Genomic DNA, 26,925 nt, shown 5'->3' with positions numbered 1-26,925 from the left:
AATTGTAGCCCGGTGGGTTTTCTGTATCATGTTGGTGGAAGCCGCCAGGTAAGTAGTGACTAGCTGTCAGTTGGGTATGTTCAGTTGGTGATCGCAGTGATCTGTCTGGGCAGGTGTCACTTTCACAACACACTCACTACCCATTGTCAACTGTTTGATTTTTACCCAGTGCCTCCCTGTGGTGCCAGCTGGGCTCCTGCCTGTAGTTATTACATCAATCCCCAATGCAAACAATTTAATTTTGGATGGAGTTTTCATCTAATAATACAGGTGGCCATCGGAGATAATGGGCCTTATGCAATAGCCTGCGGGTCAGCCCCTACTATATATTTAAAGTGGCAATCATTTAAAAAGGCAAAACTATACCGATTCTGCCTTTTAAATTATTGCTGCTTTAAAAATATTCATAAACTTGCCAAAATCATTGTGTAGAATGACTGCCCCATTTTTCTCTGTAGTAAAATGAATGAAAATCTCTGTTTCAATAATTACTGCTAAATCTAAACTAAACACATGTCCTGCCCATAAAATAAACTGATCCATCAATAACAAGCAGCTCAGTCACACAAATTACGCTCTGCCACATAGAGGACCTGTTTGAAAGGTATCAAATACCCACTGTGTGTTTCCCAACAGATCATTAACAATCATGGTAACATGTTTACTTAAGTACTCTGCCCAATTATACCCTTTGTTCAAATGGGTTAAGATAATAGTGCTGCTCTCTTCCCATGCATTCTTTTAGAATTGCAGTTAAAACAGATGTATATTCTGGTATCCCTTTGTGCAGATTCCTGTAATAATACTATTGTAGCCTAGAATGTCCATGATTGAGACTTGTGTGGTTAAACCCTGTCATTATGTAATATATCAGCACTCATTTGATATTTCATCATTACAAACAATGTAGACAACAGTAACGTCTTATGTGTAATGTGGAGTTTGTAGTGTTTATAAGAGACCTGCGGCTAAACAGATATTATGAAACATTAGCTGTAATTGTCCTTATCCAGGACCTGTTAATCAGCACATTGTAATGTATAACTATTCACACTACCTTAACTAAATTAAGCTTCTAATATACAACAAGAATATATTATAATGCTGTTCTGATTTATAGAAGAGCTTGCAATATGATTTATCAGCAGAAGGTTATAAATGCGGAATCTTTCTGACAGTAGTGCTGTATCCATGAAGATGTCACTGAAGCTGGCCATACACTGAATGAATCGTTGAGAACAGCTGATGAAATGAGTGTTCTGTACTACAGTATTACCTTTTAGTGTATGGACATGAACGATAATCGTTCACAGCCTGAAGGTGGGTATCCACTGTGCGACCTGAAAGTCTGAACATCTAGCGTTCAGACCTTCAGGTCGCCGAGGTGCGATGCCTGCACTGAACGGCGTTCACTGAACATCATTCAGTGAAGGAGCCCGACCTCCTATCTCTGGACATGCCGAACCTGACGAGCGTCGTCAGGTTGACGGGCATGTTCAGTAGACAGTCGGGGACGGCAAGGAACCAGCGTGCACGCGAATCGCTGGTCCTTGCTGGCTATCCATTACCCGACTTTGTGAACAATTCGACCAAAACCTCCTGGTTTTGGTCGGATTGTTCACAAAGTCGGGTAATGGATAGTCTAAAAGCTGCAGAAAAATGGTCTGAATCATTTGGTTTGGTTATCAAACCTGTCTGATCTGTCATTCAGCTGACTCCATGCTGTGAAATGAAGATCGCTACATCTAGCAGTGTATGGAGGTGTGCTGATTAACGTGTGGTCGCTACTACTCTCTTTTTTTCCGTGCATTATATAACACTGTCCACAGAAGCGGTACTCATATCATATGATATCCCTGAGGAAAATGCGACAATAAAACATTGAAACGTTGGAGAATTTTACCTGCTATCATCCGTGTCAATTTCTGACCTGAGTGCCGCTTCTGTGGACAGTGCATTTACCCTGGCATGGCATTGTTGATGGCACCGGGCAAAGTGACTGTATAATAACCATGAGTGCACACACCAATTACGTTATCTATCTATTTCTATACATATATATAGGAAACACCTAGAAAACAAAACTTTGTGGGCCACGTACTGCACCAGATGGCGGCTTTGCTGACAGCAAACATGTTTTTTTCAGCCATAAAGCTATCATTAGCTTCATTTACACACTTGATTTGACTGATAAAGATAGTGATTGTGCGTCCTTTCATCACTAGAGACATATGTTACAGCCTGCACCCTTCCACTTCAAGTGACAACCCTTCTACTTACTCCCCTACTTCAGACTGTTCTGCTGTGAGAACATTTGTGTTGTGACTAGTAGTGCATAACTAGCTTGTTTGGAGCACTTTGTGGGAAAACAATAAGAAACATGGGTTAATTACTCAGATCAGGGGTGCTTCACACCACTATGCTAGTACTCATGTAGACAGTAAGTTTATGAGTAACACTAACCTTACACATTCAAATCCAGGCTTTTATTTTTTTGTGGAACTAGGGCCTGTAAATTGGTGTCTGTCCGCACAGGAGACCCCACAATATGTTTTACATGATCAAGTTTAAAGAGAACTAAACTAATAAAAATAAAATTAACGTTAAAAAAGATACTTTCTCCTGCTGGTATTCTTTTCCATCTTAAATAACACTATATGCTGATATTTATGAGCATACTTTGTGTGGTGGCTACAGAGCAGTTATTCTGGTTTACTGAAAACTTCAAGGAATGTTATAGCCTAACCAATCTTTATCATTTCATTATACGTTTTATTGACGTATTGTTATTCTTTATGTATATAGCACTGTAGAGATTGTAGAGTCATTCGGTAAATTGAACATACAAGGAAACAATACAGAACTGTACAAAATGCATGGGGCACATATATGATATCTGTGCTGACCAATAATCCACACTTGAAACTAATATTTACTGTCCTTATATGATGATTAAAAAGAAGAAAAACTTGTCCTTTGACATATATAATCAAATTATTATTATTATTTTTTAAATAAATTAATTACAGTTCATTATAATTTCTACTTTTAGCATATCCCCACCCTCCCATATGAAAGTGTCGATATGAGTTCCGGACCCTAAGGAGTAAATTTGCTAAAGTGAGGGTTTTTAGAAGTGGAGATGTTGCCCATAGCAACAAATCAATTTCTAGCTATTATCTTCTAGAAGGTGCTAGTTAAGTGTTAAGAAGAATCTGATTGGTTGCTATGGGCAACATCTCCACTTCTAAAAACTCTTACTTTAGTAAATAGACCCCTAAATATCTTATTGTGCAAGTTGTGTAAGATAACATTTAGACAACCTGTGTTGTGTAACATTATATGCCATGAGAAGAAACCTGTAGGTGACGTGTTGGAGGCACTCAGTACATAAATCCTGTAGACATGGTCGGGAGATAATGGAATAGCCACTTGAAGTAAGATTTAAAAGCTTTTACCCACACTTATTGGAATTCCACCTTTTTGAATGGGGAAAACCTTTAATTTGTTCTGTAAGAAGAGCACATCAGTAAGTAATTACTACTATTTGAAAAGGCTGATTTACAAGTAATGTGCAACCTACAAACAGCATTGGCCTGATTTAGAGGTGGTGCATCCGCTCTTGCATCTGTTGGAGGAGTCATGGGAGCGATAATATGCAAATGCTAGTTTCAGCCTTTCCCTAGTGTGCTCCTGAATGGGCAAGCACTAAGATGCCCACTTCATCTCTGCATGCAGTAACACTGCCAGCGATTCCTGACATGCCACCATCGGCAAACCAGCGACACTTGTACCAGCCCTATGGCAGGTGCTATTTCTCCGTTTGAACATGGCGTCTGTGGAAACGGCTGTGTATCTGAGAATGCAGATATTTTCACTAACACTCCATAACATGCCCACGAGACAGACTTTTTTTGCGTTCACTTCAGGTCACCTCCCAGCCACCACCCAGGAATGCCCATCACTTTACCGCTCAATTTCTGATACCATCTGAGCCGATCGCAAGAGCACCTTTGTATGTACACTCAGGGTAACGCATGCGCTGTCGGGGTTTTCAGAATTCTTTGCACCTGCTCAGTAGCAAATAGTCACGCAACAATGTGAACATCGGCATTGCATTCGGTTTGCGTCCAACTAAGAACCAGGCTCATTGGCTCTGTAGCAGCAGAATAAGTGGGCCAAAACATATGGGTACTTACCTAATGTCAATAAATCATAGCAGAAATGTTGTGGCTGTATGTTCCTGGGTATACTAGTTAGGCAAGCAGTCTAAGACTGGGTACACACCATGCGATGGTTCCACCCAGCAACTGTGCGATGCTATGTAACGATACATCACGCAGTTATGTGTTAAGTTATATGGGTACTAGGCAGGGAAGAAGATACAACAGATCCTTTAGTATACAAATAGTCATAGTGGTTATGGTATGTTCAGTATATTTCTTGTTCCGTGTTTGCAACCTTACTCAGAAAATCAGAAGTGGACTTCCTCTTTAGAGGTCCCTGTGGTTTTTCTGGAGCCACTCTGAATTTATTACTATGCCACACAATGAAAGAATGTGACAGGCCGTCTGGGAATGCTAGCACGGGATCTGAGCATGGTCAGGTGCTCTGATAGTGCTCGTTAGAGTTTAAGCTATACATTTACAGGAGAAACGATATCCTGATCTGTTTATATCAGAGCTGTGAGCGGATGGATTGGAATTCCAAGCAGCTTGTCCTGGTCAAACAATTATTATGTGACCAGTCTTCTTGTTTACTATAAGAAAATGATCTGCCTTATTCCTCGCTTCGGTTCATGTGTAGGTGTAGGTAGCACTGACTTAAACCTTGATCTGTATATCCTCAATGATTGACAAGAGAAATTGGATTTAATATATTATGATTTGGCCCTTACCCATCAATCCTGGTCTTAAAAGAGCTCTGTGACTATCCCAAACACTCATTCACCTTAAGCTGGGTACAGACTAAATGATATATATAAAACTTACTTGTGTCCTATCATTTCCAAAGTAGTTTATTCTAATCTCATAACAACTTTTTTTCTGTAATTGTTCAGTAATTGAGTCTCCTTTGCTCAATATTTGGTTACCATAACCCAAGGGATAAAAATACCCCCAGTTAAGAATCCCTTAGCTTGCGTGTATTGTTAAATTCAGTGTTTGTTATATATGGTGTAAACTGCAGCTTAGAAAAAATGTGTAGCCTCCAGAACATAATACTGTGTATGGTATGTAGTCAGGAAGCCGGCGGTCGAAATGACGACCGCCGGCTTCCCGACTGTGAAATCCCGGCATGGGACTAATGATAGGCGTTAAAAACCGTCGCCTATCATTATCCAGACGCCGAAATCCCGACGCCCTGCATACCAAACGAAGGACATCTTAGCCGCTGGAGGGGGGGGGTTAGGTTTAGGGACTCCTGCCTTCCGGCGGCGGTATTACAATTGCCAGGCTTAAGTCCGGCGGTATGTCATACCGATTCCCTGTGTACACATGCATATTTGCTAAATTTCAGAAATCATTGGGGTTAATTCAATTAAGAGTGAAGGGGGTGAGTTGCCGCAACGGTGTAGAAATACCGATAAAGGCAGAGGAACTCCTCACCCCACTCGCGGCTCAGTCTCGTCCCAATCTCGCCCTGGTATGCCGCCCTCTGTAGCTGCAAACAAAAATGTATGAGTATGGTGATACAGTAAGTGCGGCATATGTTGCGCCTAATTGAATTAAGCCCATTAAGTTTTCTACTAGGTCAGAGTATGTCAGCAAAATGTTGCTTTTTTATTATTTTGTATCAAGTTTGTACATCTTATTTGTAGAATGTTGTATACATCTGCTATTTCTGAAAGCCATTTGGAATTCTGCAGGCCTAAACTGTACCATACAGTATAAACTGTACCATACATATGTACCATACAGTATAAACTGTACCATACATATGTACCATACATTAGTTACTTTTTTAAAGCTGTGATACAAAAGCCTAAAACTGATCATTTGAGATGGTAAACACTCATTTAGCTGTAACAGTACATTACTGTCCGTCAGTTGCTCTGTAATGTGTCTGCACTTATTCTCCCTATGGAGATGTAGAATCCTATACTGACAGAATTACTTTGACAGGCCTACTTTGCTTGGGGCCCTTTTTTCCTTGTTTAACTTTTTTGGGGGTCTCTAGGTTTCTGTTAAAGAAAAAAAAAAAGATTTTTGGCTACTGACTCCCAGGCTTTTAGAGGTTGTTCACAAAACATTGCAAAATGGTTGTGAAAACTAAAGTGTAATTTACTTACTGTATATAATGTGCTTTATATGCACTTTTAATGCATTGTAATTTCACCAATACAATCCACTGTACTATCAGTGAGCGTTTGCGGATGAGATATCGGCTGTGCCACATTCTAAAATTTTAAACACAGCATTTAAATTTTAGAACCCATAATGGGAATGAGCCTATAAGAAGCCATTTATGCTATTATTTTATGCATTTTTTGTCATGAATTGCAGATAAGCACCGTAACATGAAATAGGTGTAAACAAAACATATTGTCATCAGAAGCTGTAACACATCACATTTACAGTAAACTCTTCAGACTACAGTCAGATGTGTAAATGAATAACAGGAATAAATGTAAAGTACTGCAGGGTTATTATATATGTACTATAGTCTAACTTGCCAAGGTGAGTGAAAACCCCCAAGTTGGCCTCTTGCCACCTCTGCAAGTTTTCCTGATTATCCCATAAGCTTTTTATAAGCAGAATGGAACTGGTTCGCATTGTACATATCTGGAAGTTTAACTTATTTCGATAACTTTGAAAAATTGTGCTATTTGCCCTTACACAGAGGTAAGAGCCATTTTTCACCAGCAATGCTAGCACTATGTAATTTGTGCCTCATGCCTCAGTGATGTCACTAGTTCCTAGTGAATATATTGGCTGAATGTCAACTACTGGTTCAGCCCACAAAATGGCTGCCCCCACTGAGTTGAAGGGTTCCCTATAAACTCATGTATGATTTGTCTCATGAATCAAATCCAGTTAAAGCGAAACATGTATTTCCTTTTGAAGAAAATCTATTTAAAGACTTTGTTAATTTTGGCGCCAAATGGAAATTCCAGAAACAAAACCGATTCATTTTGGCTGATGGTAAACAATGTAGAAATGGTGGGGTCTTAGGTCAGGAGTAGGGGGCACATTTGTTAGCACAGGATTCAGCTTAGACTATTACATTTGTCTTAATGTGAGCTCATGGCTTCCACTCATTTTACTTAGATTTAGTGATATCAATGCAACTTTAGCAATGTAACTTTCTCCTAGTGAATATATATATATATATATATATATATATATATATATATGTGGTGAGTACACTTTAATGACATTATTAGTTTAATCAATATCCCACACTCTTATCACCGAGGATTGTGGGTCATTTAACATGTTAGATTTGCTTTTTTGATGTTGAATTTGTATCATTACGCAGGATAACAGTACGCAAAGGACATACAGTTTACTAGTAAAAGGCTTTACTTATATAAGACTGGTTGCTGGGTGTCAAAGGTCAGCGAGTCATTTTGTTAATAACGCACTTACATTCAGAATTCTTGATTTGTTTTCAAGCACTTGAAAAATCTAAAAGAGAGATATACAGATGTGTCCACATACAGCTATCCTCTTGCGCTACAAGTCATGCTACACATAATGCGGAAGCTCTGTGTGAGTCGGTAACGCCAAGTGTCTTTTTGTGCAACTTTTTAACTTCAAATGCATCTTATTCACACAATGTGAATAGGACACACAAGCAGCTTCTGCTGATTATAATGATATGTGGCATGTCTATTTTCTGTGTGTGACTGTGGGTGCATCTGCATGCAAAATGCTACGTTACAGTGTCAGTGGCTGTAACACTGTAACGCAGCATTTCGCATGCAGATGAACCGGCAGTCGCACACAGAACATAGGCATACTGCATATCTTTTTAATCAGCAGAAGCTGCTTGTGTGTCCTATTCGCATCGCTGTGCGAATAAGATGCATTTTAAGGTAAAAAGTTGCACAAAAAGACGCACTGCGCTACCGAGTCACGCCACAGCATGGCGCGACTAGAAGGGCTGTTTAGTGTGCAAGGAGGCTAGATGTATTAGGACACATCTATATATAGAGAGAGGGAAACAGAGAGATTAAAGAGGCTAGGGTCCTGTGATAAAAAGCCACAGCCTGTCATTACCAGAACAGAAGGATGGGGAAGGAGGGGGAGTAGTTAGAGATATGCTGGTTAAACCTTTCATGACCCAGAAAAGTATCCACCTTATCAAGAAATTGGAACATCTGTATACACAACCTTGTTTGTAGCCCTGCATCAAAGACTGAAAGACAGGCATGGTGACTGTCATCACTAAAGGCCTGAACATGATTACTTACGAGGTAGTTATAAAAAAATTTATTTTGAAAGACACTGTACAAATGCTTTATTACATGGTCATTTGCAACACTGTGGTCTCAGATGGTTATTTAGCCTACTGTACATGCTGGCAAAAATAAAAATGGCACTTAAAAGCCCTTACTACTGTCACATTTCAACAACCTTCGTATTTAATAAATTGCTACTTTGCTGTTCTCCGATAATATGGTACATTGAAGCATCATTCATGTCCTAGGTTGTGACAGTAAGGGGACAGTGGGGAACATCATTTCATGTTTTATCATGAGCGTATATATAATGGATGCAGGTTGTGCAGCGCACACGGCCCCTTTGTCCAGGGAGGCCCCCACTGCACTCCCTGCATCCATTAATGATACTTAACACTCCGTCGGTGCCGCACAAAACACTGGGAAAATGGTGTAGGCACCATTTTCCTGGAGATCAGCACATGCAAAGTACTGAAATCACCGGGAAAATGGTCCCGGCACCATTGGCAATCGCACCATTTTCCTGGAGATCAGCACATGCTCAGGAGACTCTACTGGAAACATGCGCCGGCATAGAGGGGAGGCCTGCATGGAGACTGCACAAAGTCCCCCTCCCCTGGGTTTCATACTCAATTTCATGGTTTAAAAGCTAGAGGTATGCCCACGCTTTGCCCACATTCTGCAAGGAACATGAAAGGTCTGAATTATCCTACATTAATCTTAGAGACATTCTAAGCAAGACATGTTTGTGCCAATATAACTCGCAAGTTGTCCCTGTATTTATAAGAATGTGTCATTATTTATTTTTTATTTTAGTATTGGCTGCAGAACGGGAAGCTCAAACCAGTTTTTCAGTCACATACATGAACCAGGCCAGAGGAAAAAATTACACTTTTGCTACATTAAGTGGAAGTTTAATAAATAACCCCCTACTAATTAATTTGCTACATATAAAAAAACTGACGACCTATGAGCTACTCATGATAAATACTTTTCTGAATAATATAGTGGACTGAGAATTCTAGCCATACTGTACACCATCTACTATAACCTCAACATATTTTTCTCTGGTTTAGATTAATGTTAAATCTTTCAGGAGATATGGATAAGCTAATCAGTATCATATGTATTTTAGAAGCAAATCAATCTACAAGTCATGGTGAATTTCTTGTGGTTTGAAAACTACTAATCTGATGAGTGTCAGCAGCAGAGCTTACATCATACATATATAAATCTGTCAAGGAGGGTAGAACCTGAAACAGTCTGTGACTGAATGCTCTTATGTAACTGTAGTTCTGGGTACAAACAAAGGTGGGAATGTCTCTGTAGTCCACAGCGTTCTAGAATAAAGCCTCAGCAGGTGAAAGGGAAAGACCTTGAGAAAGACCCTGATGGTCGAAACGCGTCGGTGAAGGTGGGGAATCATTGTAGAACCAGAGGAGAGGAACCTGAACAACATATCCAAGTAGAGGTATCCAGGCCTGGAGGGAATAATAGAGAACTTATCCACTTGTGATATGCATATGTTTTGCCTTGCTCTGGTACGAAGGATTACTCACCCCTAGAAGTGCACTAATATTTGCTTGTTTGTGGTGAATAAAACAGTATTACGTTATGTGGAATATTTCTGTGTTCTTTTTTTGAGGTCCACTAATACTGAGGTACCCTAAAGGGAACGTGGAGAAGGAAAAATTGTTTTGGAAGAAAATTCACTAATGGGACATTATTCTACTTGTATGGTATTACATATAATTTGTTTCTTGTCCCGCTATTTCCATTTGTTTATTTTTCTATTTTGTATGTAGTATTGGTGGTACTATTGGGAATAATTTGCTGCGCCTGACATTGTGCGCGATAGGGATTACTATTTACTACATTTAATTGGTACGCAGCAAACTTGGAAAACTTCTTCTGTGTAAATAATCTGACAATTTCATATGTGTTATAAAATATAGAAAGTTAGATTCTTGGTTCAGATTCAGATACAAGCCAACCCCTAAATCTGAGGCATTTTCTTGGATTTACCACCTCTGCCGGGATGGAATTCTAAGAATCCTGCACTATTTGTAGCATACGTCTTGACTGTCCCCCTGGCTCACCACCTTCCAGTTGCTAACAATGAAGCTCTTGTTTTAAAACTTCTCTTTTGTCTGAATTATGCGTCCTTCCCCAACATTGCTGAATTCCTAAATGCATGTGCAGGGCTCTGTAATAGTACTACCCTCTTTCTCTCAACTATCATACACACATTGGGCTCATTTATTAACATTGCAAGAGCATTTGCACTAAACCATAGCAACCAATCAGACAATTGTCATCGTCTTAGCATAGATGAGAACTACGTGCTGATTAGTGATGACATTTTGCATCTAAATACAATGCTAATAAATCAGCCCTGTTATATTTATATAGCAGACGGATGCTATATACATATAGACATAGACAGTTATACAATTAGACAGTATCATAATAGTGATCATGTTTGTCCTAAGTATTGCATAGGCATACCTCTAAACTTTTGATGGGAACCGGAAGTGGACAGCAGAGCTTCTGGTGGATTGGACCACCCCCATGCCCTGTTTCTTTAACTTTGAATGCCCAATGAATGCTGCTCTATTATGCAGAGCAGCAGTAAACAGGATTTATATACCCAACTGCCCAACTGAAATCTAGACCTAGGGGAGGTTTGTATTACGAAAATGGAAACATTTTGGGGATTTTAGTGCAGATAACTCATGATTTTCTTATCCAGTTTGGCCAAATCTTTTATACATGTGGCCACTTAACTTTCATTTTTATCATGATAGATTTCTAAGAAGTTACAAAAATGGAGCCTTATGTGATTATAATTTTACAGTAATTACAATAATTCATATAGTCAATTCATAATTTTTGGGTGTTCTACCAATGCTCTTGGTGTACTTTTTGACCAGAGAGATATGTTTGACTTTAACCCTAGTTCCCAACCATTGCAACCACTTATAAATATCGTATCTTTATGGAACTGTCATTATAATGGATGTGGTAAGCATTTGCTAAGACATTTTGTTGTAGACAGAGTCAAATCTAAGGCCCCAGATAGTATAGAATCCCAAGTGTTAGATGATAATCCCTTTAAATTTACTTTAGACCACTCACCTTTAAAGTGAACGGTGATAAGGTACCAGCCAATCAGCTCCTAACTGCCATTTTTCAAACACAGCCTGTGACATGGCAGTTAGGAGCTGATTGGCTGGTACCTTATCACCGTTCACTTTATCTCCTAACACAGCTTAGTAAATAGACCCCTTAGTCCCTATGTATTTTGTGTTAAATACAAACGCTAGCCATGGACAATGATGCCAGTGTTTCTCAGTATAACAGCTAGGCGGAGATCCATGAAATTTATATAACTGGAACATTTTTTATTCAACAGCTTGGTCATGATATACAGGCATTTCCTAATTGTTCATGTTTATTGCTTGTTTTATTGATGGCACTGTTTTGTTGAAGTCATCATACCAGGACAGAGCAATTGATAGAGTATATTTTAATATTACAAATATGTAGGAAATCGGGTGCACAACAACCTTGATTTATGTTTTGTTGAAAATGTAAAGCATATTTCCCCATAGTTTGCATTAAAGGTGAGTGTTGGCACATACGTAACTGCCACTGGATTAATTACATTGCATTCAAATAAATGCAGTCCCATTCAGACAGCGAAAAACAAACAATCAGTTATACATTGGATGACATAGAATAGTCAAGGTACTCAACATGCCGGTTTTGGACAAGCTGTGTCATTGAAGTGTATCCTTGTGTCCTTGTCTTATAATCTTAGTTGTCTCAGAATACTTTGAAGCCAAAGAGAAAGAAATGAGTTTATGTTTATCCCCATATAAAGACATTAAATAAGATATACCTGCTGCTAATCCATTTAGTGAATTTAAGGGCAAAGTCTTTTCTTTGGTCAATAGACAAATCGCACATTAAAATGCTTCTAATCTCATGTGTGGGAGTGAGGCAAACATGGCTCTCTGCAGTCAGTAAAATCATCTAAATTATGACCTCCTAACCTCCTGTGAGCCATAGATAAGACACCTGGCCAATACTAACACAGACTGGCCCCTGCATGGGAACAAAAGAAGATCGTCTGGTTTTCTAGATAGAAGAAACAGGCTGTCAGGCCACTCTGTGTGAAAAGGAATGCTACTGAAAAATGATTTCTGCCAGCTGGAGTTACTCTATGTCAGCACTGTACATACACATAATACCTGTTATGAATACCCTAGGGGACATTTAGAAACAGTAAAAATGTAAAAATTTTACACAGGTAACTGACCCATAGCAATCAATCAAAATGGCAGAATTTGAGTATATGCAGTTTGTTATATGTATTTGCTGTACGCAGTTACCTGTGTGGCAGTTTTGTTAAATGTTTTATTATACACCCCTTCAGCATGTATACAGTTTTTTTGGGGTGGAGCAGTGGGAAGGGATGGGTTGACCATTACTGTGCTCCTATCACCTCTGGGTCTAGTAGTGGCTGCACCCTATGTAGTGGTGGTAGTTCTGGCCATTAGTACTCATGCACTTTGTATTATGGAAAAAAGATTCTGTAAAACCTATTTCAATAGCGATTCAAGGAGTTGAGAGGGTACATATATGGGTGCAGCCGCTTGAAAAGTAATGGCTGCAGAGCATCTGTCTCCCCACAAGAGGACTGTGGATCTTATTAACAGAGACATAATAAGAAAAAGCGCTGATATCCCCATATTGTCATTATCATTTTTTAAGACCTAAATGAAGCTGGAACCTACATGGCCAAGTTCCTAAAGTTATAGTAGACACAACTTTAAAGTGATATTATTACTGTTTCCACTGTGCTCATTTCTGGAGTCGCGGTATAACAAAAATAGCCACATCCCTATTTTCCAGTTCCAAAAAGGGAATCTGAGCATGCACCGACATATGTGATAAGCTGATAGATATGCACATTTTACTCATACAGCTGTGTCTCATACACTATTGCTGCAGTCGCACCAAATAGCCATTCTCGAAGCACCAGGTCCCGTCTGACTTAGCTTGCACCAACTATATGTTTTGCCCATAAATGCGTCGTCTATTAATGTCGTCGTTCACAGACATATTGCACCGGCTGTGCTGCACAGCCGGTGCCCAATATATCTGCAGATATTGGGGCATCGTGCTGTGTGTACGGGCAGTCAGCTGACACACGATATGCGGATACATCTGTTAGGTCTCGTACCCAGCTTAAAGCTTAAGGTGCAAACAGATGCAACAAACCACTTCACAAGAGTGCACTGGTTAATTTCATATGCAAGACTAGAGTGTGAAAAGGAGTCTGAATCTGTGTACAAAGTTCTAAGATGAGGGGCAACATAATTTTTCCATGGTCCGTTGTACTTCGTATAAAAATTCAGTTGCACACAGTTCTACAAGTGTCGCACATCAAATGAATCAATGTAGTGGTTTGTAGCATCCGTTTGCGACTAAGACGTATTTTCTCGTGAATAAAATCTGCTTGGCACATGCCGAGTCGCACTTGACTTGGTGGCTCACTCATGCCAGATGTCTCGTGCCACATGACGCATTGAGGATAGGTCTATGCATAAAGGGTTTTTTTGTAAGTGACCATTAGGCCGGTTACCAAAATTATACTTTTTTAACTAGTAAACACATGCAAACAGGTATGACAATGAAACCAATTTTGTCTGAACATGGGAGTGTTTGTGGTTATATATTTTTTGGGACACTGTTTGTCCTGTTTACTTGTGTTCTCCATTCACCCCACACCCAACCCAAATGCAAGTGCAGGTACTGTGTCATGGATGTTCTCTCAACTTTATTTTAGATAATTGTTTATATTTGAGAGCTGAGATATTGGTTGCTCTGCTTCTTTATAATGAACTATCATCTATTTATTAAAGTGGCCAATTTATGAAGAGTATGCAAATGGTTTTGTCCCCTCAGTTAGCATTAAACGTTTGTGTATCACACATTAGGGAAATAGCTGAGTACTTAAGCTGGGTACACACTTAGCAATGTGTACCAGGACGATATGTATTTTCAGCCCGACAGGCCGACATATCATACTGCAGGTACACTTTGAGCGATATAATGAACGATCCCCAATTCTATCCTTCATTATCTGCCGTGACGCCGCATGTGATATTGTCCTTTCAGCACAGCTGACCGGCTGATAACACATAACCGCAGGAGCGCACAGGTAGTCTATACACACTGGACAATCCGACCAATATGTAATTTCGATTCAGCCGAAAACTACATATCGGCCGACATCGTCCTAGTGTGTACCCAAAATTACTTTCTCTGCACAATGTATAACACTATTAACAAGGTTATAATGTCTTGAGAGTCTCAGAAGAAACATGGTTTAATTGCTGTACTAGTAGGACCAAAGAATTCCCACCTCTAGGGGATAGGTATAAAAACTTTCAAATGAATGTGCTTTTCTACATTCCTGTGTATCTGACCTTGAAGATGAAGGTCTTGGAGTGGGCACGTACAGGGCACAGGTGGAAAACATTAGCACTTGTTAGCATTCCCTGCAATTTCGTCAAGTATTTTACACCCATCTGTTAGTCTGCAGATGGCTCCTGTTAACCTAGGAGGATAATATGTTTAGTTAGCTGCCATTTTCAAACAAACAGTTTTCTCTCTCCTTTGTAAACAATAAAATTGAGTAAAGTCATTGTCTGCCAGCTGTGGTGGTGCAGGCGGGTTGGGTACGGGATCCCCGCGGTCGGCCTGTGCAGGCAATGCACAGACAAAGTAAAATAATTGTCACTTGTACAATAATTGCCCATGGGCAACTGGAGTAAAAGGGAAAAACTGAATCACAGCGTATTCTGTAACAGTCGTACAACATTAACATACTATAATATCTGAATTGGAGTCATGGGAGCTGGGATTTGGTTGGTTGGAGCAATAATATGTCTTTACATTTCTGGCCTCTTATTCTACAGAATTTTAATAATTAAAGTGACTCCTCCTCATCATCATCGTTATTGATAATGCACCTTAAAACTTAACATCGCCGGACAATAAGAGTTACAAATGATATAAAATATAATTGCACACGCGCATAAAAAGAGAACAGGTACACATGAGGTGACAGAGGACGTGCAGTGGTGAGATAAAGGGTAGATAGGGCCCTGTCCCTGAGAGCTTGCAATCTAATGCTGGGTACACACTGGCAAATATATTGGCCGATCAATTGATCCCCCAATATGTTGGGTGCCTGTCAGCCAGTGTGTACCAGCGGGGATGTAGTCAGGATGTCGGCGGTCGAAATGCCGACCGCCAGAATCCCGACACGGAAAACCCGGCATGGGACTAAAGATAGGTGTCTGAATACCGACGCCCATCATTAGCCCCACATCGAAATCCTGACGCCCGACATACTGAACGTAGGTTAGCCGGGCGTCGCAAGCCGCTAGCCCTGGGGGGGGGGGAAGGAGGGGGATAGGTTTAGGCACCCCCCTGGTAAGGTTAGGTTCAGGCTAGGGGAAGTGGGGGTTAGGGTTAGGCACCACTGGGGGGAGGTTAGGGTTAGGCACCCCCCACCCAAGAGGGTTAGGTTTAGGGTGCGGGGAGGGGGGTTAGGGTTAGGCACCACGGGGAGGGATTTAGGGTTAGGCACCACCCCCAGAGTCTTAGGGTTAGGCGCCCCCAAGGGAGGGTTAGGGGGGGAGAGGGGAGGGTTAAATATACCAGGATTTTGTTCTGTCGGGCATCCATGTTCGGGATTTGAACCTATGGCTTTTAAGCCTTTGTTATGTCACACCCAACCCGTACCAGCGATATGTCTGTGAATGACGTAGTTTACAGACATATCGCGTTGGCTGTGCTGCACAGCCGATGGCAGATATATCTGTCCATCGTGCTGTGTGCATGGGCGATGAGCCGACCGCCCGGACACTTGCAGTGGAAGCCGCGGGGAGGGGGTCCTGCTGACAGATTATGGTTGTTCAGTGTTTATGAACAACCATCAGCTGCAGATATATCCACAGATCACTCAATCTGCAGATATATCTGTTAGGTGTGTACCCAGCTTAAATCACCTGAATACAGTGAAAGCAGCCATTCTGTGGCTGAAAAAAATACTCAAGATAAAACAATTGACTGCACTATCTGGGCGGCCCTTTGTTATCTATATAAGTAGTGCAAGTATTGGGAAACTATCCATGTTAATATCCTTAGTTCTCTATTTTTTGTTTGAAAATTATGTGTTACACTATGTATGACTAAAGTGTATACAAATCCATGTATTCAACCAGAACTGCTCTTCCATGGGCAATATTAAGTCATCCACATACATATTGATCTTGCCAGGAGTATTATTCAACGTGAGTGGCCTAATATACAGCCAGATCACTTCTGGTTCTATGGCATCCTGGTACTGCTGTCAGAAGATAACCACATACAATAACCACACACACAGGCAGATAGGGTTATTGGCTGCACCAACAGCATTTTCCATCATTTCTGATAAAGATTCTCAAGATGTTGAGAGTTGCATTATTGTGGATCACAGTTGCTTCTGGTAAAACATGCTGTGATATGGGGCCATCTGCGATATATCGACTGCAATAATGTTTTGTTAAACTGTTGTAGCCAAATGAGAAAGTCCACTCAATGCAAGTGCTGTAGCTGGATGTGACAACTTTTCGCTTCGCTGAACTTATTACTGTCTCCATATGTGTCAGGGGGCCTGATACAGAGGTGGATGCAGTGTTGATTACGGTCGCAAGAGACCGCTGTTTTGCATCCGAGTTGTAATGCACATTCGTCCCGATGGTTACCGCTGGGAGACCCAGAATGAATTTGGATGCAGAAAGACAATTTCAGTGGGCATACCTGGGTGGTAATGGGATGAGGCTAGCGAGACACGGATGTGAAGCGGCCACATCTTTTTCACAGTTGCACTGGCATCGGATGGACATTCTGAGCAACCATGGGGCTGCGCTAATGTCCGATGGTGCAGCCGATGTGCTCCGATCGTGCGATTTACTACGCAAAGCAGCAGATTTGAGTCGCAGCCAGTGGACATCTCTTTGTGAATTCCATCGGTTGAGGCATTAGCAGGAAGATGCAGTCTTGCTGCATAAGAAGGCGCAGTCGCGGTTTCTTTACCGTCAACCTCTGAATCAGGCCCAGAATTTGATTGCAAGCATTTGTTTTATGCTCTGGGCACTGCATGTACCTTTCCACCTTGCTAATAGGATTATATAGCGATAAGAATAAGATTGTTTCATGGTTGAGGCCTTTTATTCCTCTTCAGAACCTGTATGTTTCCTAATGGAACTGAATATTACAGCAAATATTCTGCAATACACCTGGCTCCCATTTAGAGATAAGTCTGTAGCTTAGTGTGGAGTCAGTCTGTGGCGTGCTGGACATATGAAGGTTATCTGTATATACAGCACATGATCTGCAGCCAGGTAACTCAGGTAATCACTTTGAAGTGGAGGATTACAGGTATAGCACTGACAGGTAAAAAAAAAGAGTTATACCCAATCTTATCCAACTTTATCTTTATATAATGATTGTACAGCTGAAAGTAAATTACCATATCTGACTTTTATAAACTTAACAAATCCTATCAATTTCTCTACTTCCACTTTAAAATAAATAGCACTGATAATGCAGAAGTTGAAGTTATGTAAAATATTTCTTCTTTTTCTGTATAAGGCCTGTGTACAAAACTATATAAGGCCTGTGTACAAAACGATTATGTGTAAAGGTTTCAGTACTGTATGGGAAAATGTTTTGAAACTCTGCTGATTCAACTCTTAAAAGGAAGGTATTACCATGGGTTCTCAGGAAGGGGGAATGTACAACAGTAGTTATCATGCCTGCAAACATTAAAGTTACATCAATGTTCATTATCTACATATGGAGAAATTAAACAAAACCATAAATAAATACCATCATGCAGTGCAAATGCAGCTACATATACGAGACACTTTATTTCAATGCAAAATCTTAGGGATGGTCCACCTTTCACATGAGAGGGCTTATGTAATAAGGTGCGATCTGGTGCCGCTGCGGGAACTCCTGCCAGTCTTCCCGTATTTCTTAAAGCAGCAATCATTATAAAAGGCAAAACCAGCTTGGTTTTACAAAAGCACCAAATGCCAAAATAGCATCCAGGCTATTGACCACCGAGTATCATGGGAGATGTAGTTCAGCTGTTGAGCCAAAGACCACAAATCCACGGTCAAACAATCTCTAACATTTCTCATTTTAGAAAGAAAAGATTATTTATCACTACACTGCCAGTTTCCAAAGAATGACCTTGTCTTCAGTCCTTTGTAGCATATCCACAGTATAAAGTATGACCATTTCCCTGTGAAGAATAGATAACAATCTGAGTAGGATGCAAAGTGGCTGTAAATGCAACGGCAGCCAGATTTACTACCTTGTCCTAATGCTAGTATCTTCAAGCAGGAAGACACATTGTCCACTGTTTAAAGCTGGGTACACACCTGACAGATCTATCTGCAGATCGAGTGATCTGCAGATGATGGTTGTTCATACACACTGAACGGCCATCATCTGCTTGTGCCCTTGGGTCCCGGTGGGTGGGTCGGGGGCGTGTCCGGCCCCCCTCCTCGCGGCTGCCGCTGTGCCGCTGTGTCAGACCGCCCGTACACACCTGCCAATGGACAGATATGTCTGCAGACATATCTGTCCATCGGCTGTGCAGCACAGCCAGTGAACGACGATGTTCACTGACATATCGCGGGTTCACACTGGCTGACGTGCATGTAGAGAAGATCTAAAGATGTGATGGACGACACCGTGGTAGCGCGATTAGGAAGTACATGCTTGACGATTTTGCCAATGTATCTGTCAGTGTGTACCCAGCAGTACTGTCCGAAGCCGTCATCGTAGTATTGGCACTTACACCTTCCCCAAGAGGGTCCATCAGAAACAGGCATCACTGCTCTGTGTGCTCTCCTCAGAATAGCACAGGACTCTAGCTACACGCCCACAACACTTGTATTATAGATACACCACTGGTCAGGTAATGATCAGCCGACCAGATAACATTTCCAAGTATGAAATGATCAATTTTAAAGGTACACAAGTTGACTGATAATATTGAATATTCATTGTCCACATATTAAATAGTATGCGATTGTTCAGCAGATTCATATCAGTATATATATGGCTAGCTTTAGTATGTGCTATATTGGAATGCCACAAGTACCTATTGTACATTACAATATTCATCAGTGGTGGGCTACAAGTGGTGCCAGTAGCCGTTCTCTCAAAGCTCACATGTGACAAACCTAAAAAGTAATATTTTTCCTTTGGAAAGGAATGTGGCAGCATGACATATTCATAAAGCCTATTTTATAACAGGATGTACTTCAACACTTGACTGATCAACTAAAGATGTGCTATGGGACAAGCACTGCACAATGTGGGAGTGAGGTCATTAGACTTTAGTGCCCCTACATGTTAGTCTAATGCTAGGTACACACTAAACGACTTGCAAACGTTGTGATGTCGTCAACGATTTCCCTTGAACTCCCGGACAAATGATCTAGTGCATACACACTGTGCAATCTAACATATGACCAAACAATATATCTTGCATCATTTAGAGGTTTGATAGTTATAATGTATCCATATCACCTGGTCGTTTGGTAGAGTGTACACACTGCACGATCTGCAGGGAATCGTTAACAAGATATTCCTGCATGTAGACAAGATCTAAAGATGTGATGGACGATGCCGCGGTAGCGCGCATAGTACGTACACACTTGGCGATTTGAATGATTTGTCGTTCCGATGCGTCGGAACCGACCATATCGTTCAAAATATTGTCTATTGTGTAGGGGCCTTAAGATTGTGATTTTATCATCGTCTACAACAGGGGTTCTTACCTGGTTGTATCCATGCCCTTTTGGGGTATGGTAGACAAATAATTGGAGTATAGGACTTAAGCCTGCTTCAGAGGTAGACGCTAATGCATGTCAGAGGTAGATGCTAATGCATGTCAGAGGTAGATGCTAATGCATGTCAGAGGTAGATGCTAATGCATGTCAGAGGTAGATGCTAATGCATGTCAGAGGTAGATGCTAATGCATGTCAGAGGTAGATGCTAATGCATGTACAGCTGCAAATTTTTACAGCGATAATATACAAATTCTGGTTTCAGCCTCCCCATTGTGTACTAGCGTAAGACGGACTGTGCCATCTCTGAGATGTCCTCTTTCAATGCTCGTGGACAGTGCAAATCCGCCTGCGGTTGTAAACACTCCTCCATCAGCGCACTATTGATACTTAAGACAGCCTATGGCTGGCGCAGTGTCTCCTTCTGAAAATCCTCTAAACATGGCCTCTGTGGTTGTGGATCTGCGTTTGGGAATGCAGCAGCATTCACTGACATGCCCATTTACGTTCACTTTAACTCACCTAAACCATAAACATCGGCATTACATCCACCTATGAACCTCTTTTACTGGCTGAGTGCATGGTGATTAATCTGTTTCTAGATTGGCTTCTTGAAGCAGCTTCTGATTCCCTATATTCCCTTTCGCTTATTTAATAAAATCACATAGAATCTCCCTTACTTTATTTGGGGCTAGAGCTGTTATGTGCTATATACTGTATATGTTTAGATATTATATGACACTTAAGATCTGTGTGGATAAAGATTTATAGTAATGGGTAAAGAAAAGATTCCTTTGTTGGTTGTAAGATGAATTGACCCTTTCTTTCAGCATGTCACTGACCTTATTAAACCGTACTAAACTCTACTAGGGAACAAATTGAACCTAATGGTAGCCTACTGTGGAAACCTTAATGAAGAGGTAGATAGGCATGTTATAAGGAGTGAGATGGGAATAGGGGGTGATAATGGAAAATTAAGTTCTAGTTATACAGTTCCATTGAACATATGTTTCAACTAGTATTTGTCTCAGTCACAGATATAGAGGCATTTTAACATCATTATTCAAGAGCATCCTCTATTATTGCTAATACAATGGGCGGGTTGTACTAAGCATCTCATCCACAATGCGGTTCATCCTGCCTTTCATCGGGTACAAACTGGTTGATTACCGCAGTATGTACCTAGAAATGCGATGAGAATCACAAAGGACAGCTCTTAGGGGAGGCGTCCCGATAAGTAGCTCATAGGCTTCTATTGGGTAACACCACCTGAAGATGGCGTTACCCACCAGGGCGCAAAGCATTCCGGTGCTTGGTACATGTGATACCGTATTTTTGCCTCAATACATCCCGCCCCATGTGTTTAAGCTTTAATAGAGAATCACACCACCCAATTAACACAAGTTCAAATCACATTATATAAAAGGGGACAAATAAACAAACACTGTGATTGTGCGGAGTAAGACAGAACACTCCTAGTTTTGGTTGTTCTTATTTAGTACCAACTTCCTCCCATGTTACTTTTCCTTTCCTGCTGTAAAGACTATTCAAACCACATGGAGCCAGTCCTTATGGCAACAGGATGTTGATGGTTAGATATTGTTTTTATATACAGAGTTCATACAGGCTATACTTTGATTTACAGATGATTATTTTGTAGATTTATGGAAGGGCAAAATCACTTCAGCAACAGTACGTGTCAGATGGCAGCTATCACTGTGCATGTGTTGCACAGATAAGCAGTTAGCCTTTATATGCATTTCACCCACACTCTATTCACGTTTAGGTTAAGGAAAGAGCACAGAAGGCACTTGCACATATCCTACAATGTCAGAAAACCAGGATTGGTCTTGATTTCTATAAAAGTTTAATAATACCGTACCTAAATAAAGGGGTATGCTGTGATTAAACTGGAATTATAATGAAACTGATTCTTAGGAGGCCTAACTTGATTACTGCCAGGGTCAAGAAGTATAACAATATAGTCTAAAGTGGAGCAAATATTAATTATCCATAATAAACAGTAGGTACTTTTCTTTTTGTAAGGACAATTGCACTTTCTAAAAGTAGATTTAAAAGTACAATTTCCACCCTCTGTAGCTAAATGATTAGATACAACAATCACCTTAATTTTATGTCAGTTAATTGGGCCCTTGAATAAATTGTGTCTTCGCAAGAGTGGAGCCACTTTGCAGGAGATGTAGTTTGGTAGCCGACGGTCTAAATCTCGACCGCCAGCTTCCAGACGTTCTAATCCCTGCGTGTTACTAATGGCAGGTGTCTAATTCTAGACGCCTGTCATTAACCAGACGCCAGAAGACCTACGCCCAGCATCCCGATCAAAGTGATGCCGGGCGCGGACAGCCGCGAGGGGTGAGATGGTTAGGTTTAGGGCTTCCGGGGAGACTTAGGGTTAGGCACCCCCCCGGGAGGTTAGGGTTAGGCTAGGGGAAGGGAGGGTTAGGGTTAGGCACCCCCGGGGGGAGGTTAGGGTTAGGCACCCCCCCGGGGGACTTAGGTTTAGGTGGCGGGGACGGGGAGGTTAGGTTTAGACACTTAGAGGGGGGAATAGGGTTAGGCACTTGGGGAGGTTAGGGTTAGGCACCCCTAAGGGAGGGTTAGGGTTAAGGGGGGAATTAGGTTAGCGATACTTACCTTAGGGACGATCAGGATTTTCACCCTTGCCGGGCTGCCGCTGTTGGGATTTGAACCGCCGGACATGCGTATGGCGGTAATACAATGTTAGTCTCTGCTCTCTCCATGTCATGCTGCTGCTCCAGCACACCAGCACCTAGCATACTTTCCCTCCCTCCCGGAATGTCCAGGACGCTTCTGAAAATCCAGTGGCACTCCCAGCCACCTGAAAAAGTGGACAAGTCTCCCAGGGGCTATGGCCACCCATCCACGGCAGCCCACTACCCCAGGGAAGTGGGCGGCACAGACAGCCGATGATGCAATTCGCATTGAATCGCATCATTGTGGCTTTGTCCTCCACTCCACGATGCTGGTAATCTCGGCATTGAATAGCGGGTAGCGGGGCTACAATTGCCACATTGCGTCATCCCGCCCCAGACCTGCCCACCTCCACAAGCCCCGCCCATCACTGCCCCCAGACCTGCCTACCACCGCCGAGCCCCACTCCTCCACAGTGCTGTCCTGGCTGCCTCCTTTTCCCGGAGGCCATCTTTAGATCCCCAATCCCTAAACTTTCCTCTAGCCTAACCTCCTCCTAGTGCCTATCCCTTCTGTCCAGCAGCCGAACCCTAATGTCAACATTCTACTCCCACCTATACTACCCACACTAATGTTCCCTAACAACTGTCCCAATCTCCACTCTGAGTCACAGTCGTTCCTTGATTCAGCTGTGCCCTCTTCCACCCTAACCTTTTTATTGTCTGCATTTATTGTGTCTACCTTGTATGGCCCTGATTTACTGTATGCATATTCTAATTTACCCACTATCAGCGCCATGGAACACTATGGTACCTTAGAAATCAATGATAAGTACAATAATCCAGAGATTGCATTATATATGGATTATTTTGTTCTGTTTAATTTATCATTTACTTTTTTACTGTTATGCAGCATGTTGTGTTTTCCTTTTGATATGTAATTAAGTGGTATCATGGTAACCACTAGCACTGCATTCTAAAGCTTGTTTTAGTGTCACATAAATTGTAAAGGAAGCATTAGTGTCTTGTCACATGGGAGCTCTTCAGTGGGAAATGCTTCATACTACAAGGTTAATTGCTCTCAAGTACTGTCAGTTTCATAATGTAAAACGTAATGCTCTGTTACTTGCACCCAGTGACTTTTTTTCTGTGTAAAAAGAGGGCAATGCTCACCTTAAGTTACAAGTTGATTCAAGATTAATAGTAGATCCCACACTCTGGATAATACATGGCCAATCGGAGGTCCCGCATCGATCTTTTGGATCAATACAGGATTGGCCTATACATATTTAATACACTTAAAAGTGTATTAAAAATGACAAGAAAATGTCACGCATGCGTAGTTGACAAAAAGAGAAAAAACAGAAAAGGTTGCACATGCGCTGTTACAAGAGAGACACTGGACAGGAAGGTAAGTACATCACTGTCTCCATTGTGATCTCTGGATCAACCCTATTGCTACACCACATCTCCACAATGATCCAAATATTTGCTTTGTATCAGATACGAAGACCAATTTTATGAAAGGTCAGTCTTCGATGACCATACCTAGTGCAGAAATGATTTCACTGATTTCCTCCTGTTTCTGGGACTAGTAATACAAATTAAAGCAAAAAAGTGCAGCACCCTAAGTACCACCACAGAAAACACTGCTTACACCACACTAGTTACAACAAACACGTAACCCCAAAATAGCTATACATTTTACCCATCCTACAAATTGTTTAAATACAATTTATACACTATTTGATGTGATTAGCCCTTTTATACTATCATGGACTTTATCACAGGGTAAAGTTTGACTTTCGCATTTAGTGAAAAATGTTAATGTCTAGAAAAAAAGCAGACTAAGAAGATGTATTAACAGATGTATGTGGTATGCATACGCTTGGCTGCAGACAATCTGACTTCCCCTTCGATTATGTAAAAGTTGTATAATGGATTCCAATGGCACTTTCAAGCTGGAAGATTAATGTACTGTACTAAAATAACCAATATTATTATAGAGGCTAGTAAAATCCTTTCTGCTGCAGATGTCCGTTGACCTCATGTTAAACAGGAAATCAGTTAAATCTTTGATAGAACATCATTTTAGAGCATATAAGTGATCCTGTCACCTACACACAGTGGGCAGCTATATCATGAATGGATCAGTATACATGGCAATACAACTTTTTCAATCCTTAGGAAACAGTGAAATCACTGAGGCTGAACCAACATGATAATGAAACCTATAAATTCAGGAGCAGTCTTCGTGGTGTCACTGGAGCTAATTTACAAAATACTAGTAAACGTCTTTCTTTTGTATCAGTGGCCCTGATTCAGAGCCAGACGCTCTGACAGAGCGCTCGCTCTGAATCAGGGCCGTCCCTCCTCCTTTTTTGAGCGGCCTCCTGGCCGCTCGCATAGCTGTGGGTGACCCACAGCTATAGTGAGCGGCCAAATTGATGGTCGCGATGGTCAAGACCATCGTGACCATCGGGCTTGCAACAAGACCCTTGCGGTAGGGTCTCGCTGCCGCAAGCCCTAGAGTGATTTTGGCTCTATCAGAGCCAAAAGCACTCCCACTGACATCACTAGTGATGTCAGTGGGGCCGGCCCCACACGGTAGGCGTTCCCATGGGAACGCCTCCGTCTGGGCAGCCACGCCCCCGGCACGTCCACCAAAGGGGGCGTGCTGTCAATCACCATCGACAGCACGTCCCCTTTGGTGCGAGACCCATAACGACGGCTTGGCCGTCGTTATTCGGGTCTCGCGCATACGCACGACGGAGCGCCCTTGGGCAACATCAACCCGCTTGTGAGCGCTCAGCGCTCGCGAGCGGGTCTGAATCAGGCCCAGTGCTCTTAGGTACTCATCCTAGTCTAGATAGTTTTGTGGGTGTTAAATGCAAAGCAGCACACTGTGAAAAAGTGTAATGTCACATCAGGTCTAACCTCCTCCCACTTTATAATCACCACTTTTATAAAATTCTACTTTTCAGTTTCTCTCCTAAAATACTACTCGGTGTGGCCTCATTTATGGACAAATGAATCAGTAAGTGCAAATTGCATCCTATTAAATCTTTAGGAATTCATTTGTTTTGGGCGCCCATTAATTATCGAGCTTGTTGCGCCCAAAAGCATTGGATGTAAAGCGGCTAAACCCATCTAAAGTGCTGGTTTGCAGTTTTCGCACATTTCTGGTCACAAGCTCAGGAAGCTGTAAGCAGAAATGTCGGCGCCGGCGACTCTCACTCCTGAACGGAGCAACAATTAAGCTTTGTTCTGTCTGGCGCCCATTAGTTAAGGCCCTCAGAAAAACTATTTGCTAAAGGTCGATCTAAATTGTTGAAAATCGATCAACATCGATGTTGTGTTTCTGGGACTAAATCTCACATTTACTAATACTTAAAAATAAATAAATAAATTGTCTGTTATTAAACAAATCAATTTTTAGTAAATATACCCCTTATGCTGGGCATACACTCTACAATTAGACATGCAGTGGTTCCCAAACTTTTTTGAATCACTGCACCCTAGAGTATCAGCAGTGTTTTCACGGCACCCCTAAGCTGAAAGTTTGTTATTGAGAAATTCAGAATTTTTTTTGGTAAAGTGAAGTAAATTGTGCTTACCTGTCATCCTTAGGTTCAGTTATGTGGTTGTGGACAGGTTTAAGCTTCTGGTTGTCCACATATTTACATTACATTAACCATAAATCATTTTATTTGGTGCTGGACCACCAACCTGAGGCACCCCTGCAAGTGTCCCGAGGCACCCCAGGGTGTCGCGGTGCACAGTTTGGGAACCACTGCCTTAGAGGCTGTACAAACTTCAACTTCTTTTGGTAATTAGAAATTGCTGTGTTCCTCACTGTCCAGTAGGAAACTTCTGCTCCCTCTCTAGGAGTATATACATAAATGGAGGCAC

The 26,925-nt window shown here is 41.5% G+C and overlaps 1 protein-coding gene across 1 annotated transcript in view; it reads left to right on the top strand.

Moving 5' to 3' along the window:
• Positions 1-26,925, top strand: part of LOC148525663 (serine/threonine-protein kinase 17A-like) — a 41,839-nt gene that overhangs the window by 1,966 nt on the left and 12,948 nt on the right. The window lies entirely within an intron of this gene.

Source organism: Taudactylus pleione, unplaced genomic scaffold (assembly GCF_031769625.1).
Source record: "Taudactylus pleione unplaced genomic scaffold, aTauple2 ptg000102l, whole genome shotgun sequence".
NCBI lineage: Eukaryota > Metazoa > Chordata > Amphibia > Anura > Myobatrachidae > Taudactylus > Taudactylus pleione.
This window is presented reverse-complemented; position numbering and strand designations above follow the sequence as displayed.